Source organism: Paramisgurnus dabryanus, chromosome 9, assembly GCF_030506205.2.
Source record: "Paramisgurnus dabryanus chromosome 9, PD_genome_1.1, whole genome shotgun sequence".
In the NCBI taxonomy this organism is placed as follows: Eukaryota; Metazoa; Chordata; class Actinopteri; order Cypriniformes; family Cobitidae; genus Paramisgurnus; species Paramisgurnus dabryanus.
Genome location: NC_133345.1, coordinates 29,122,273 through 29,135,560, shown reverse-complemented (window position 1 = coordinate 29,135,560; position 13,288 = coordinate 29,122,273). Strand labels below are relative to the sequence as shown.

General features: G+C 35.8%; 1 long non-coding RNA gene across 1 annotated transcript; it reads right to left on the bottom strand.

Annotated features, from left to right (window-relative positions):
- Window positions 1-3,646: 3,646 nt before the first annotated feature.
- LOC135769449 (uncharacterized) lies at window positions 3,647-12,675 on the bottom strand. Its single transcript, XR_010542451.2, has 3 exons — window positions 12,317-12,675; window positions 4,403-4,469; window positions 3,647-3,734 (listed from the first exon to the last, which is right to left on the bottom strand). It is a non-coding gene; the product is annotated as an uncharacterized lncRNA (long non-coding RNA).
- Between the last annotated feature and the right edge of the window lie 613 nt (window positions 12,676-13,288).

Sequence of the window (13,288 nt, the reverse complement as noted above, 5' to 3'; positions counted from 1 at the left end):
TCTAAACAGTGCTGTGTGTCCATGCCGTATCTGTCATTCATTGTGAGAGTCCTATCTTGAAGCAGTCACCCGCACAGACTCGGCACACTCAAAGCACTTTAGCTAATGGAGCTGATTGGGATGAATGGGGCGCTGGTGCAGGGCAGAGACGCTGCGGAGGTGAGTGATGTAATAGGGTTTTTTTAATACCCTGCCAGTTTAATCAATGAAAATCAATCAGGATTAAACGCTGAACACACATTAGAGGATGCAGGGACAGCTGCAGCATGCGTCTTGTGAAGAAGTGATACATGCAAGAACACAGACACGTGCCGACACAATGACACGTTCGGCCAAGCAAACAAGTACGTGTTGCAAAACTGTATGTTGCAAAGCAATGGGGAAGGAAACTCATTCTTTGTGTTCACCCAAAAGATAGAAAATGAGAGAAAACAATGCTTTTTCAAAGCCAAAAAAGAGGAAACAGAAAATTTTTAAAGATACTGTATAACTTGTTTTGCTCATTTGCAGATTTTTTACTTATTAAAGTAAAAAGTTTTTATTATATTATCTTGCTTTCTAACAATCATTTACTGCATTGTACATATTTTTATTACAATTTTACTTTTTATTTATTATTTTTATTTCCCTTAGATAATAAATATTATATATTTATTTCCTTTTTTTAGATAATATTTGAGACAAAGACAAAAAATATTCAAGTAATGAAGTAGCGCAATGAAAGTTTCCACTGAAGAGACAAAATGTTCCTAAAAATCACAAATTTAAACTTAAGAACTACTTTATTACCTTTTCGAATGAGATACATTAAATATGTAATACATAATGTTGCAATATATTATAATTATAAACTTTTACAGACACAGGATTTGTCTCCCTTATCAGCACATTTTACTGACTCTCATACGTCAAAAAAAGGTCATGGGCTTATTTTATTTGTTGCAATGTGTCTTTCCTCACAGATTTTCCAGTGAGAGCAGACATGAGACATTGAATTAAGGATGTCTGTTGTATCAGCCACACACTGATTTCCTCTCATAAGGTTACATAAACATAGATACTCGTACCTGCAACATAAACAAAAGAGATTCTGTGGGACAGATCTGGTCCATAGGGACACCAAACATATGACGTACTGGAGGTGAACAAAACTGTAAGAACAATGGAGAACAGGCCATCTGACTGACCAACTGATTATAAATATGCTGAATCATCAGGTTTCTGACCGGCAGGGGAAAGATTGCACGCAGATGCTTTTAAGTATGTGCGCATACATCTGCACACACACGCACAAACATGTAGATCTTCATAAACGAAATGAAAATTAAAAGTACAATTTCTTGTACTGATTACAATAGTTCAAAACTTTTGAATAACATCCTTGTATATGAGGTATAAAATGACGTTCATTTAGATCATTTTATATGAATAATCCTGCAGCAAGAAACACATTTGACGCCCTTAATAAAAGGATTAGTGTTAAGGGAAGTCATTGCTGGGAGCAATCAATTGGAACAGGCTGGGTACACACATCTAATGATTATTGTCTCTGCAAGCCGCAGTTTAATGAAGAAGATCTGTCATTAGAAACACAACCCACAAACCTTTCTTCATAGCCTAATGCTTGTTTTCGGAGGCTTGCGATATAGTCATGCATCTGTTATGTAAATGTAAATCATTGCTTGAAGCTGATGTGTCTCATTTCTGCACCACTATTGTTAACAAACAAAAAAATAAGTTGTTTTCAAAAATGGTTTTCTGTCTGAAACATCTACTACTTTTGATGGCATGTGTACGAATTAATTTATTTTTTATTTTTATGCTTTGTGACTTTGGACCACAAAACCATAAGTCATAAGTATCATGGGTATGTTTGTAGCAAAAGCCAAAATTACATTGTATGGGTCAAAATTATCTATTTTTTATGGCAAAAATCATTAGGATATTAAGTAAATATCATGTTCCACTGGAAGATATTTTGTAAATTTCTTACTGTAAAAATGTATTTATCATTAGTAATGTGTTGTTTAGGACTTAATTTGGACAACTTTAAAGGGGACATTTCACAAGACTTTTTAAGATTTCAAATAAATCTTTGCTGTCCGCAAAATATGTATGTGAAGTTTAAGCTCAAAATATGCCACTTTGTATGTACCGTTTTTGGGTATGTCCTTTTAAAATGCAAATGAGTTGATCTCTGCACTAAATGGCAGTGCCGTGGTTGGATAGTGCAGATTAAGGGGCGGTATTATCCCCTTCTGACATCACAAGGGGAGATAAATTTCCATGTCTTATTTTTTTACATTTAGATAATGGTTTACCAAAACTAAGTTACTGGGTTGATCTTTTTCACATTTTCGAGGTTGATAGAAGCACTGGGGGCACAACTACAGCACTTAAACATCAAAAAAGTCACATTTTCATGTCATGGCCCCTTTAAAACATCTATTACTATAGATGGCATGTGAAAGAATTAAGACAGATAATTACAATTTTTTTACATATTTATGTACCTTGGACCACAAAACCGTAAGTTATAAGTAGCACGGGTTTGTAGCAAAAGACAAAAATCATTAGGATATTAAAGGGACACTTCACCCATTTGCATTAAGCTTTGTATAGTTAGAACCCCAGTCATGTTTTTGAATGGTCATGCATCATTTCCTCAGTTGCCGCTGAGACAGGAGAAATACAGATTTAAGTGTTGCACTTCCTTCTTTCAATGATGTAAAAATCATCATTTTGCATCATTGTAAGAAGGAAGTCCAATATCTTTGTTGAGGGGATGAGACCACAAACACCCATTTTCTCGGTCAAATAGGCACCAAATTCTAAATGTATGTTACATTTCGACTACAAATATGACACACTTTCAATAAAGAGTAATGTTTATATGGGTAAAATGCTCCTTTAAGTAAATATCTAGGTTGATAGAAGCACTGGGAACCCAATTATAGCACTTAAACATAGAAAATGTCAGATTTTTATGATGTGTCCCCTTTAAAGGTGGTGTGTGTAAATTTTAGCGGCATCTAGTGGTGAAATTGCGAATTGCAACCAACACCTCCCTTCAATTTCAAAATGCATATGGTAGCCGCCACAGGACAAAAATGTCATCCTCCCAGACAATTAGGGACAGTTGTATAGAAGTTTGTCCATTTAGGGCTACTGTAGAAACATTATGGCGACTTCCATGTAAGGGGACCCAATGTGTATGTAGATAAAAAAGGCTCATTTTAAGGTAATAAAAACAATACAGTTCATTATGTCAGGTCTTTATACACCACTAATAATGTAGTTATGTATATTATATAGAATTTCTGTCAAGAGATCCTCCTAAAAGTTACACAATGCACATTTAAAAGTGAATTTCTCAAGATTCCAGATTTTCAAATAGTGGTACCTTGGGCAAATATTGTAATATCGTTTAAATTGACAATTTTTACTGGTTTTGTGGTCCAGCCAGGGTCACATATTGAGGTTGCAACTATGCATTCAATCTATACATTGTGTTCTCTGGGATTGAACCCATGACCTTTCCTATGTTGACGCAATGCTCTACCAATTTAGTCACAGAAGAACACTACAGCTTTAAGATGGTACAAAAAATGAAACTAGTGATTTTTCAAATGTATCCATGTAAGGTCTCATTGGTCTCCCTTGCGGTTTATTGTTCAGCTGTTGGTTTGAAACTGCCAGCTCATGAAGCCACTAATGATTTTTCGGTATGTTTTCTAAAACAAAGACATATGCATGCACTTAAACACACACAGACACACAAACAAATACATATAGTTATATATAACACTACTTATATTTTCTGTCAATCATTGTGAAATAATGAAGTATGGTCAGCATAAATATTGCATACATTTCCAAAGACGCTACTGTAAAACATCTGAAAATTTACTGGTTGAACCAATGTAGCTATGTTTTTTTACACACATTTTATGGTAAATAATGTATAAATTAAACTTATAGTTGTCTCCATTTATTAAGAAAAATACACATTTCAGTATTAAAGTCACAAACTTCTTGTTATTCTGAAATATGTCTTCAAAACAACGGAAATATTTTTTCCTTAATAAAGGGGAAAATACAATTATTGTAGATTCCTGATAAAACAGCAGACTAGGTCAAAAAGCATCACACTGCAGACCGTTCTGAATTCAAGGCCACAATTCAATGTGATTATATTTTCCACAAATGCTGCACAACCCTCTTTTTCCACTGTGTGTGTCTAAATATATTTCCTCTTCAAATCTCTGTCCCCAAAAGGAAAAGAGCAGAGGAAACCTGTGTTGTTTTCTGATAGCTGACCTCTTTGTAATGATCTGTCCTTGAAGTGTGTGTTATTCTATGTGTGTGCAGGCATGTTTGCGTGTGTATTTATTTTTTGTACCTGATAACACTCCATCCTCTGACTCAGTATAATCTCTTCGGACTGGCAGGGCTTCCTGGATCGGCTCCTAAATCAAACACACAGAGAAAACAAAACAAACGCTGTTAGTCAATGTTTCAAACACAAGATTTTACGTTTTTTAATTAATGACGTATCCCAACAACTATTAGAGCCATATGAAAACTCAGTGCACTGATCTCATAAAACATAAAGGCCTCTGGAGATAAACTGTAATGTGGAATCCAACATTCCCACTAAAATAAATCATAATGGTGCTTTTAAACTCAATGACTTATATGAGAAAAATAACACTTTCATAATAAGAAGGGAAACCAATCCAGAGTGACCTGCTAGAATGAAATATGGCTCTTAACAATATTTTCATGTATTTTATATTGATTTATTCTTCTTTTTTATTTAATTCTTACAGTAACTTACAGTCATAAAAATCTCAGTTACACTCATTAAAAGATGTTTTTAAAAGTTTTTTTTGTCTGGCTGTATATTTTCATAAAGAACCTTTATTACACGGCTCATTGGAATGCTTGATTCTGATTGGCCAGAGTTTGTTTTTCTCAGATAACAACCACTCAAAACTAATAACACACGGTAACCCGGATGCTGCAAATGATTTTGACAGGTACAGTTTAATATAACAGAAAATGAAATATAAATATGTCATTTGATAACATACAGAGTTGTATAGTACTTAAGTATTTTTACTTTCTACATAAAAGTAAATTTTCAATTATTCGTATTTTATTAGTGTTTTTCTTTGGAAAACATACATTCCAAAACATACTATCATAATTTTTACTCCACTACATTTCATAATTTCAAGTTTTTGGTTTATATTTAATATTTAAGTACATTAAACATCTAGTATTTTTTTGTACTTTTACTTAAGTAAAAATTATTTTCGTACTTTTACTCAAGAAAGTAAAAGTACACAATTTTTATGTAATTAGGCATTAAATCAATTTTAATATGCAATATATAATGAATACACAGTATGATTCTATGCTTTAGAATGTAGTGAACATCTTTTAGTAAAGAAAAGTAAATCTTTTCCCAAGACAAACACTCTGATAAAGCACAGATGCTTGGAAAATGTACTAAAATACTTAAGTATTATACACCTCTGATAACATACATGACATTATATTTAACAATGGTTAAACCAAAGAGTGTTCTTGACATTTAAGCGTCTTATCCTTAAACCGAAAGTAATTGGGTTTTCCACGCGGGAGGTCTGCATTCATTATAAATGAGCAAATAAAATATTTAGAATCAATATTTAATGTTTCTTATCTTACTTATGACGTAAAGTGCTGTGTAATAGGCAGGATATTGTGTACAAGCAGCCAGTTGTTATCGTGAAAGTCCCTTCAGTGTGATGCAAGACCCTTCGCGTCGGGTCCTGATCACACGGTCAGGGCTTATTTCTGCGATAACAACCGGCTGCCTGTTTTATCCCTTACTGTACATCCATTACTTTTTGTTACACATAAGGTTCTTTGTAGTGGAAAAGATTTTAGAGAAGATAATGGTAAGCATTTTAAAGGGGACATATCGTGAAAATCTGTTTTTTTTCATGTTTTAGTGCTATAATTGGGTCCCCAGTCCTTCTATTAACATATAAATGTGAAAAATAACAACTCAGTAACTTAGTTTTGTTAAACCAGTCTCTGCAAGCATTTGAAAAAATAGCTCATTGAAATTTAGCTCCCCCTGTGATGTCAGAAGGGGATAATACCGCAGCTGGTTGTGGTGCACTTGATTTATAACTCAGAATGCGGCACACTAATGGATTTACCTCGACTATCTTGTTTTTGCAAACACAATGTGCAAAAATTGAAATTGAAATTAAAAAACGATTTATTGCACAGCCCTACCGCCCCTTAATCTGTACTATCCAATCACGGCACTGCCATTTAGTGCAGAGAATAGCTTATTTGCATTTAAAAGGACACACCCAAAACGACACACCTACAAAGTGGCAATTTTAACATGCTATAATAAATTATCTATATGGTATTTAGAGCTAAAACTTCACATACGTCCTTTGGGCACACCAATGATTTATTTTACATCTTAAAAAAGTGAAATGTCCCCTTTAAAAAATGTCCCCTTTGACTTGTAGGGCTCTATCTTACACCCAGCGCAATGCGCGACGCAAGTGTCTTTTGCTAGTTTCCACCCTGCGCAATTATCATTTTCACGTTTAGCGCCGCGTTGTTTAAATAGCAAATGCATTTGCGCCCCCTTTTGCGCCCATGGGCGTTCTGGTCTGAAAACGAGGTGTGTTCAGGTGCATTGATGGCGCGTTGCTATTTTGAGGCAACTAAAATAGACTACGCCTTTGACCAACAAAAACCTGGTCTAAAGTCAATGCTGCAATATGTTTTTTATTTTTTTTTATTTAAAGAGTGCATTAGTAATATGCGCCTAAACGGGACGACAACGCGGGTTTGCTTATCACATACATGAATGCGCAGCAGCACAAAAATGCTTTTAAATATGAAAGATTAAAGGATTGAATGTAAAAGATTATTATTGAGTCTCTTGGACATAAATGAGGACTTATTATGAGACGTTAGAAGACGCAAAGAGCTGCTTCACCTGTAGCCTGGTAAGTAAATAAATGCTTTACTTTAAACAAATGCATCTTTGTTTAAATGTTTTTTTTTTTAATGCTAACTCACGGATTTATTGTATATGATGACTCTGTACCTGTGGATATGGTAAGATGAGAAACATTTTTAAGTAATGCTTAAAAAAACTCTTTGCTTAAAAAAAACTGACGTTGTCCAAGTGCTGAACATTGCGAAGGGCCTTTTGTAAATTCTTCATCTCCTGTTTTGAAGTATTTTTACAATACAAACCTTTTCTTACATACTTGTAAATTATTTTTTGATGATACTGGATAGCCGTACATATAAAGCAATTAAAAGCCTGCTTTTTTACTTCCATGACTAAAAGAAAATGGATTTTAAAGGTTTTAATGAAGAAATAACAATTTCAATACAAGTGAAAAACAACACAATTATTTAACATTATTCTTAAACTGGGGATCTTCTTCCTCCGCTTAGTTTTTCAGTTTACAAAGTCCGTCATCTAAATAGGGATTAGACATAGTGCCAGCGCAACTGGCTTTTAAAGGGGATGAGAGATGAGACTTTCATTGGTTTATTGCACGTTACGCCCAAAATACTCCCATTACTCATTAAAAAAAATAGGATCAACCCTTTTCGACCATGCGCTCGGTGCACAAACCATTTTTCCCATCGTTAAATTAGCAAAAGTGGATTCGGACACGCCCCTTTAGACGTTGCGCTGTGCGCTTTAGACAATGCGCTTAGATCGTTAAAATAGGGCCCATAAAGTTACTTGGATAACTTAAACTTTTTCCTATGGCACTGTTGCTAAGAACCATGTCAAGCACCTTTATTTTTAGTATATGTTTCATCAAGGTATCAGTTCTGTCTCAGACCCTTTCTCTTAAATTTCCTCATTAAAAATGAATAAAAGGGACAAATGTTGACAGAATAGCTCAGATCACTGGATGGTCAAATCATGTTCAATTCATACTGCTTATATTGCTGACTTTGGTATCTTAGCGAATCTAAGAACAGTTTGTCGTTTTATTGAAGAGATCTCATCTGATATTCCCACAGTTTGTATTCATGCTTGCAATTCCAAGCTTCACTCTATCACTCAGGGGGTTGAAAAATGCCTAATACTGTAAAAAAAAAATCAGTAGAAATTACAATGATATTGCAGCTGGGTTGCCGGTAATTTACCGTAGATTTAAATTTATGTTATTTACTGGCAAGAGTTTGTTCAAAGTTAAATAAATTTGAAATATTAACAAGTCTTTATCTTTACAGAATAAAACTATACAATAACAGCCTCATGCAAAGCATTCTGGGAACCAGAAATCATCATCAACCTTTTTCTGTTTTTTGCTTCAGATTTTGTTTCCCAGAATGTTTTGCTTGATGCTGTTTTTTTAGTTTTACTCTGTAAAGACAAAGACTTGTAAATGTTTAATGTTCATTTAATTTTGAACAAAATATTGGCAGTAAAAAACATAAATTTAAATCTACGGTAAATTACCGGCAACCCAGCTGCAATTTCTACGGATTTTTTTTACAGTGCTGATAACTTTGTAACTTGGGATGATAACTTGATAACCTTAACGTGGTTTGAACTGTGAATCATGTTTCACATGTCAGAGAATACACCATGTCAGGGTCTACAGGAGAAAAGTGATAGCCCTTTAATGGGATTCGTCCCCCCACTTCATTTTAATGACCTCACACATGTACACACACTCTTTCACCGCATTAGACTGTAACTGACCTACAGTATCTCAGTGGGTGCCAGGTGTCTTAAACTGACACATTACTTCAACATGAACACCCTCATCAGCTTCGGCACTGCTGCCACACGGCCATATCTGTCTATATGAATAAAAAAATATTGCTTTAGGGGTTGCACTTTCAGCTTAGCTATTTAAATGTCATCTTTGTATTAAAATGTTTCTTCCTAAAGCCTCTCAGGAAAAAACAAAAGATATACAACGGGTGTACAGTAAAACGCAGACATAGTGAATGTTTCAGTGATGTCTTTGAAGAAGATTTACAAGGAAAAAAGAAAAGCATCTATCACGAGAAAGACATGACTCTTTGAGTCTTTATTGGGGTCATGCACCCAGAGGCTATATACAGTATGAAGAAGTTCAATCATTGTGAAGGAGAGACAAGGATGCTGGATTTATGGCAGCAGTGATGTTAATTCATTAGATGTGTATGTCGTCATCAAGCACTGACAGGAGTGGTTGGTTTTCCTATGATGCTAGAATTCAGTCAATCATAAACTGAGGGTAGGTGGAGCCACCATCAGAGGAAGTATTCTTATTTATTTATCTATCAAAAAACAAGTTTAATGACATTTTTTGCATTTTTATGAATACTACTGCACAAAAGAGTTAAATGCAAAAATGCACGTGTTCTGGGTAGCATTTCAGTTCACATAAACACAAATTAGACTCACAGGTGTCTCCAACCCTGTTCCTGGTGAGTTACCGTCCTGCAGACTTCAGTTCCAACCGTGTTCCAAGAGACCTGTCTGTAATTATCAAGCAACCCTAAACACCTTGATCAGCTGCTTCAGCTGTGTTTGATTAGGGTTGGAGCTCAAATCTGCAGGACGGTAGCTTACCACGAGCAGGGTTGGAGACCCACCCATACAATAAGCCCCGGTTTCACAGACAAGGCTTAAGGATAGTCCTAGACTAAAATAAATGTAAGAGCTGTCCAAACTGAAAACAACTTGCACTGACAAATCTCAAAATACATCAGTGCCCTTTGTTTTGCCTCAAAATGCAAACAAATAATGTTTTTGGTAAGGCATGTTTGGTTTTTTTTAAAACATGGTTAATTTTATTTTTGTAAGGGTAACTTTTAAGATTATTCATAGTCATATTATAGTCAAAAAAAATGTATTCATTTATTTTGTGTCCATATGGCACAAAATTCAGAATATTTCCGTGCCTTGAGCACAAATTTTCATGTCCGTTGCATAACTTTTTTTTCGTTTCTTTTCATATTATGTATTGATTTCTCATTGCTTTTTCTTTTTTTTTACCATTGTCGCTTGGGGTTAGAATCACTTTCTGTTACATTTTTAGACATCTCAACCCAAACCCCAACTCTAAACCCAGCTCCAGGCGAGAATAGTTTTAAAAGTGGAAGAAAAACATGTAGAAACCAATACAGAAAAGTACATCCTAACCCAAACCCTAAATCTAACCCCAACACCAAGCAACAATGATTTAAAAATAGTGAAAAAAAACAATGAGAAAACAATACATAAAATGACACGAAACAGAAAGCCGTGCCACGGACACAAAAAACTATATATAGAAATTTGTGCAAGTGACACGACAAAAACATTCGTGCTTAAGGCACCAAAAAAGCTACATTTAGTGCCATGGACACGAATACATTGATCAAATATTTTCGTGACTACAACACGACTTTCCGTAAAATCATGTTGGATTATTTAATCTAAATTTGTGTAAAATAAGGAGAAACCTATAATGTGCAGTCAAATTCATTTACAAAATATACACTTTTGACCCAACCATAGGTTGAAACACCCAGCATTTTCTTTTCATGTTAAATCAGCTTCATGGTAAATCATGTAAGCTTCATATTAAATCATGCTAGCTCCAGGCTAAATCATTCTAGCTTCAGGCTAAATCATGCTAGCTCCGTATTAAATCATGCTAGCTTCAGGCTAAATCTTCATAGTAAATCATGCTAGCTTCAAACTTAATCATGCTAGCTTCAAACTAAATCATGCTAGCTTCAAACTAAATCATGCTAGCTTCAAACTAAATCATGCTAGCTTCAAATCATGCTAGCTTCAAAACTAAATCATGCTAGCTTCAAACTAAATCATGTTAGCTTCAAACTAAATCATGCTAGCTTCATGCTAGCTTCAAACTAAATCATGCTAGCTTCAAACTAAATCATGCTAGCTTCAAACTAAATCATGCTAGCTTCATACTAAAACATGCTAGCTTCATACTAAAACATGCTAGCTTCATACTAAATCATGCTAGCTTCAAACTAAATCATGCTAGCTTCAAACTAAATCATGCTAGCTTCAAACTAAATCATGCTAGCTTCAAACTAAATCATGCTAGCTTCAAATCATGCTAGCTTCAAAACTAAATCATGCTAGCTTCATACGAAAATATCCCTGCTTAAAAATCCAGCTTCAAACCAGCATGGAAATTATGCTGGTCTATGCTGGTTTGATGCTGGTTTAGCTGGTGGTCACCAGCATACCAGCACCAAAACACAACATATGCTGTGTCTTGCTGGTATGACCAGCATGGGATGCTGGTGCTAATGCTGGTTTGGTACTAGTTTAGCTGGTGCTTATGCTGGTTTGGTGCTGGTTTAGCTGGTGCTAATGCTGGTGCTGATGCTGGTTTGGTGCTGGTTAAGCAAACCAGCACCAAAACACAACATATGCTGGTCTTGCTGGTATTTTTTCGGCAGGGATGCTAGCTTACTAAATTATGCTAGCTGCAAATCATTCAAGCTTCAGACTAAACTGTTCGACTTCATGCAGCGCCACAAGAATCGACAGCCGGATGACGTCAAAGTATTGCAAGAGCGAGACGAAATATGATTTCTTGAATCATTCTCGCGGTACTTTGACGTCATCCGGCTGTCATTTCTTGCGGCGCAGCACGAAGTCGAACAAGCCTTAAATCTTCATACTAAATCATGCTAGCTTCATTAACACATGCTAACTTTATATTAAATATTAAATCATATTTATATAGTAATCTATCAGGTAGGGTATTCTCAAACGGTAATGAACATAAATAAACAATATTTCTGCATTTGACTGTCTAAAAATAGAAAAATATTGTGCAGTACAGTAATGTCTTCACTGTCCGAAAAAAATGGTCAGAAATGGTCCCAAGCTGTCACTGGGGCAGTAAACCATTTAAAAAGGTCAGAAATACAGTATTTAACGTTTAGGTACAGATATGTATAAATATAGTACCATTATACCTCTGAGGTAAACTAATATGATGGTAAATTTGACAGTTTCTGACAGTGTAGTTGAGGTAAATTCAGGTAATAATAATCTGAATTGGTTTAGTCATGTAAAATTTGACAGACCATAATTGCTAATAGTTTTAGCTGTGTATGCATTTGCACAAGCATGCACTCATACTGTACAGTATTGATCTATTTTACTTCTTGTCACTCAACTTAATGCCATAATTTTACATGGTAATATACAGTCACTAGAAAGTTGATGGGACCTTCAAGAATTTAGAAGAAGTGTAATGCAAACATTACATTGTAAAAAACATACCTTGTGCAGCCTAATGATGGATGGACGGGGAATATGTGGCCATGTGGTATCCAGAATAGAGCTTACATCCTCATCCTCTGAGAGGCCATCTGAGCATGGATATGAATTGCGTGTGTGTGGGTCCAGTTCTGTGGTTTTGGGATTTGCTCCATTAGTTTTGGCCTGGATGGAGATGCAGCTGAATGAACGCTGGCTTTCAGTTCTGACTGGGGTTATTGAGCCGGGCTGGCTGAGAACGGTAAGATCTGACCCATTTTTGGAGAGTCCGGAGTCCAGGTATGGAGCAGGCTCAGGGGAGACCACCGGATCTGGGGGACCACCGAAACAATACTGCAGCGCTGAGCACGGGAGCCCGTGCATCACGCCAGAAGATAGAAGCAAGTCCTCAGGAAATTAAACGCCTATCAGATCCAGTTGGATTCATTCAAAATTCTGAATGCACTCAACCATCACAACTTGATGCTAAGCTTTCTTGCAAATCATCCAAGGACCTCCAGGTTCTGAGCTGCAAATGATGAGGCTATGCCATGTCGCCCATGGATGCATCTAAGAGACAACTTTTAAACACATTATTGTGCAAATCATCTAACAACCTTCTACACGCACTAAACTAAACATCTTTTAGTTGTTTCAGTTGTAGTTCACCTTCTGCAGAATGAATGTGAGCTTTTGGAGACTTTGCGAGCTATGGGTTTGTGAGGGTGTCCTCAGTGTCCGGTTACCTGAACAGGTACTCCCCCTGCCAAGCCATTTGGCATTGTCCTTGTGCAGCCCTGTGTGCCAAGCAGGGGTGTTGGGTTTCAGGCTCTGGTAATTGATAGGACCATTGAGCAGCTCAATTGTACTGGATTATTCAGATGAGCAAAAGAGTGAGAGGACTATCGAGAGTCATCAGAACCGCAGACTGAACTAAAACATCTGGGTAAAAGTACCCAGGGTCAGCTAGTCAGGGGTCATTAAATGTAAAAAAAA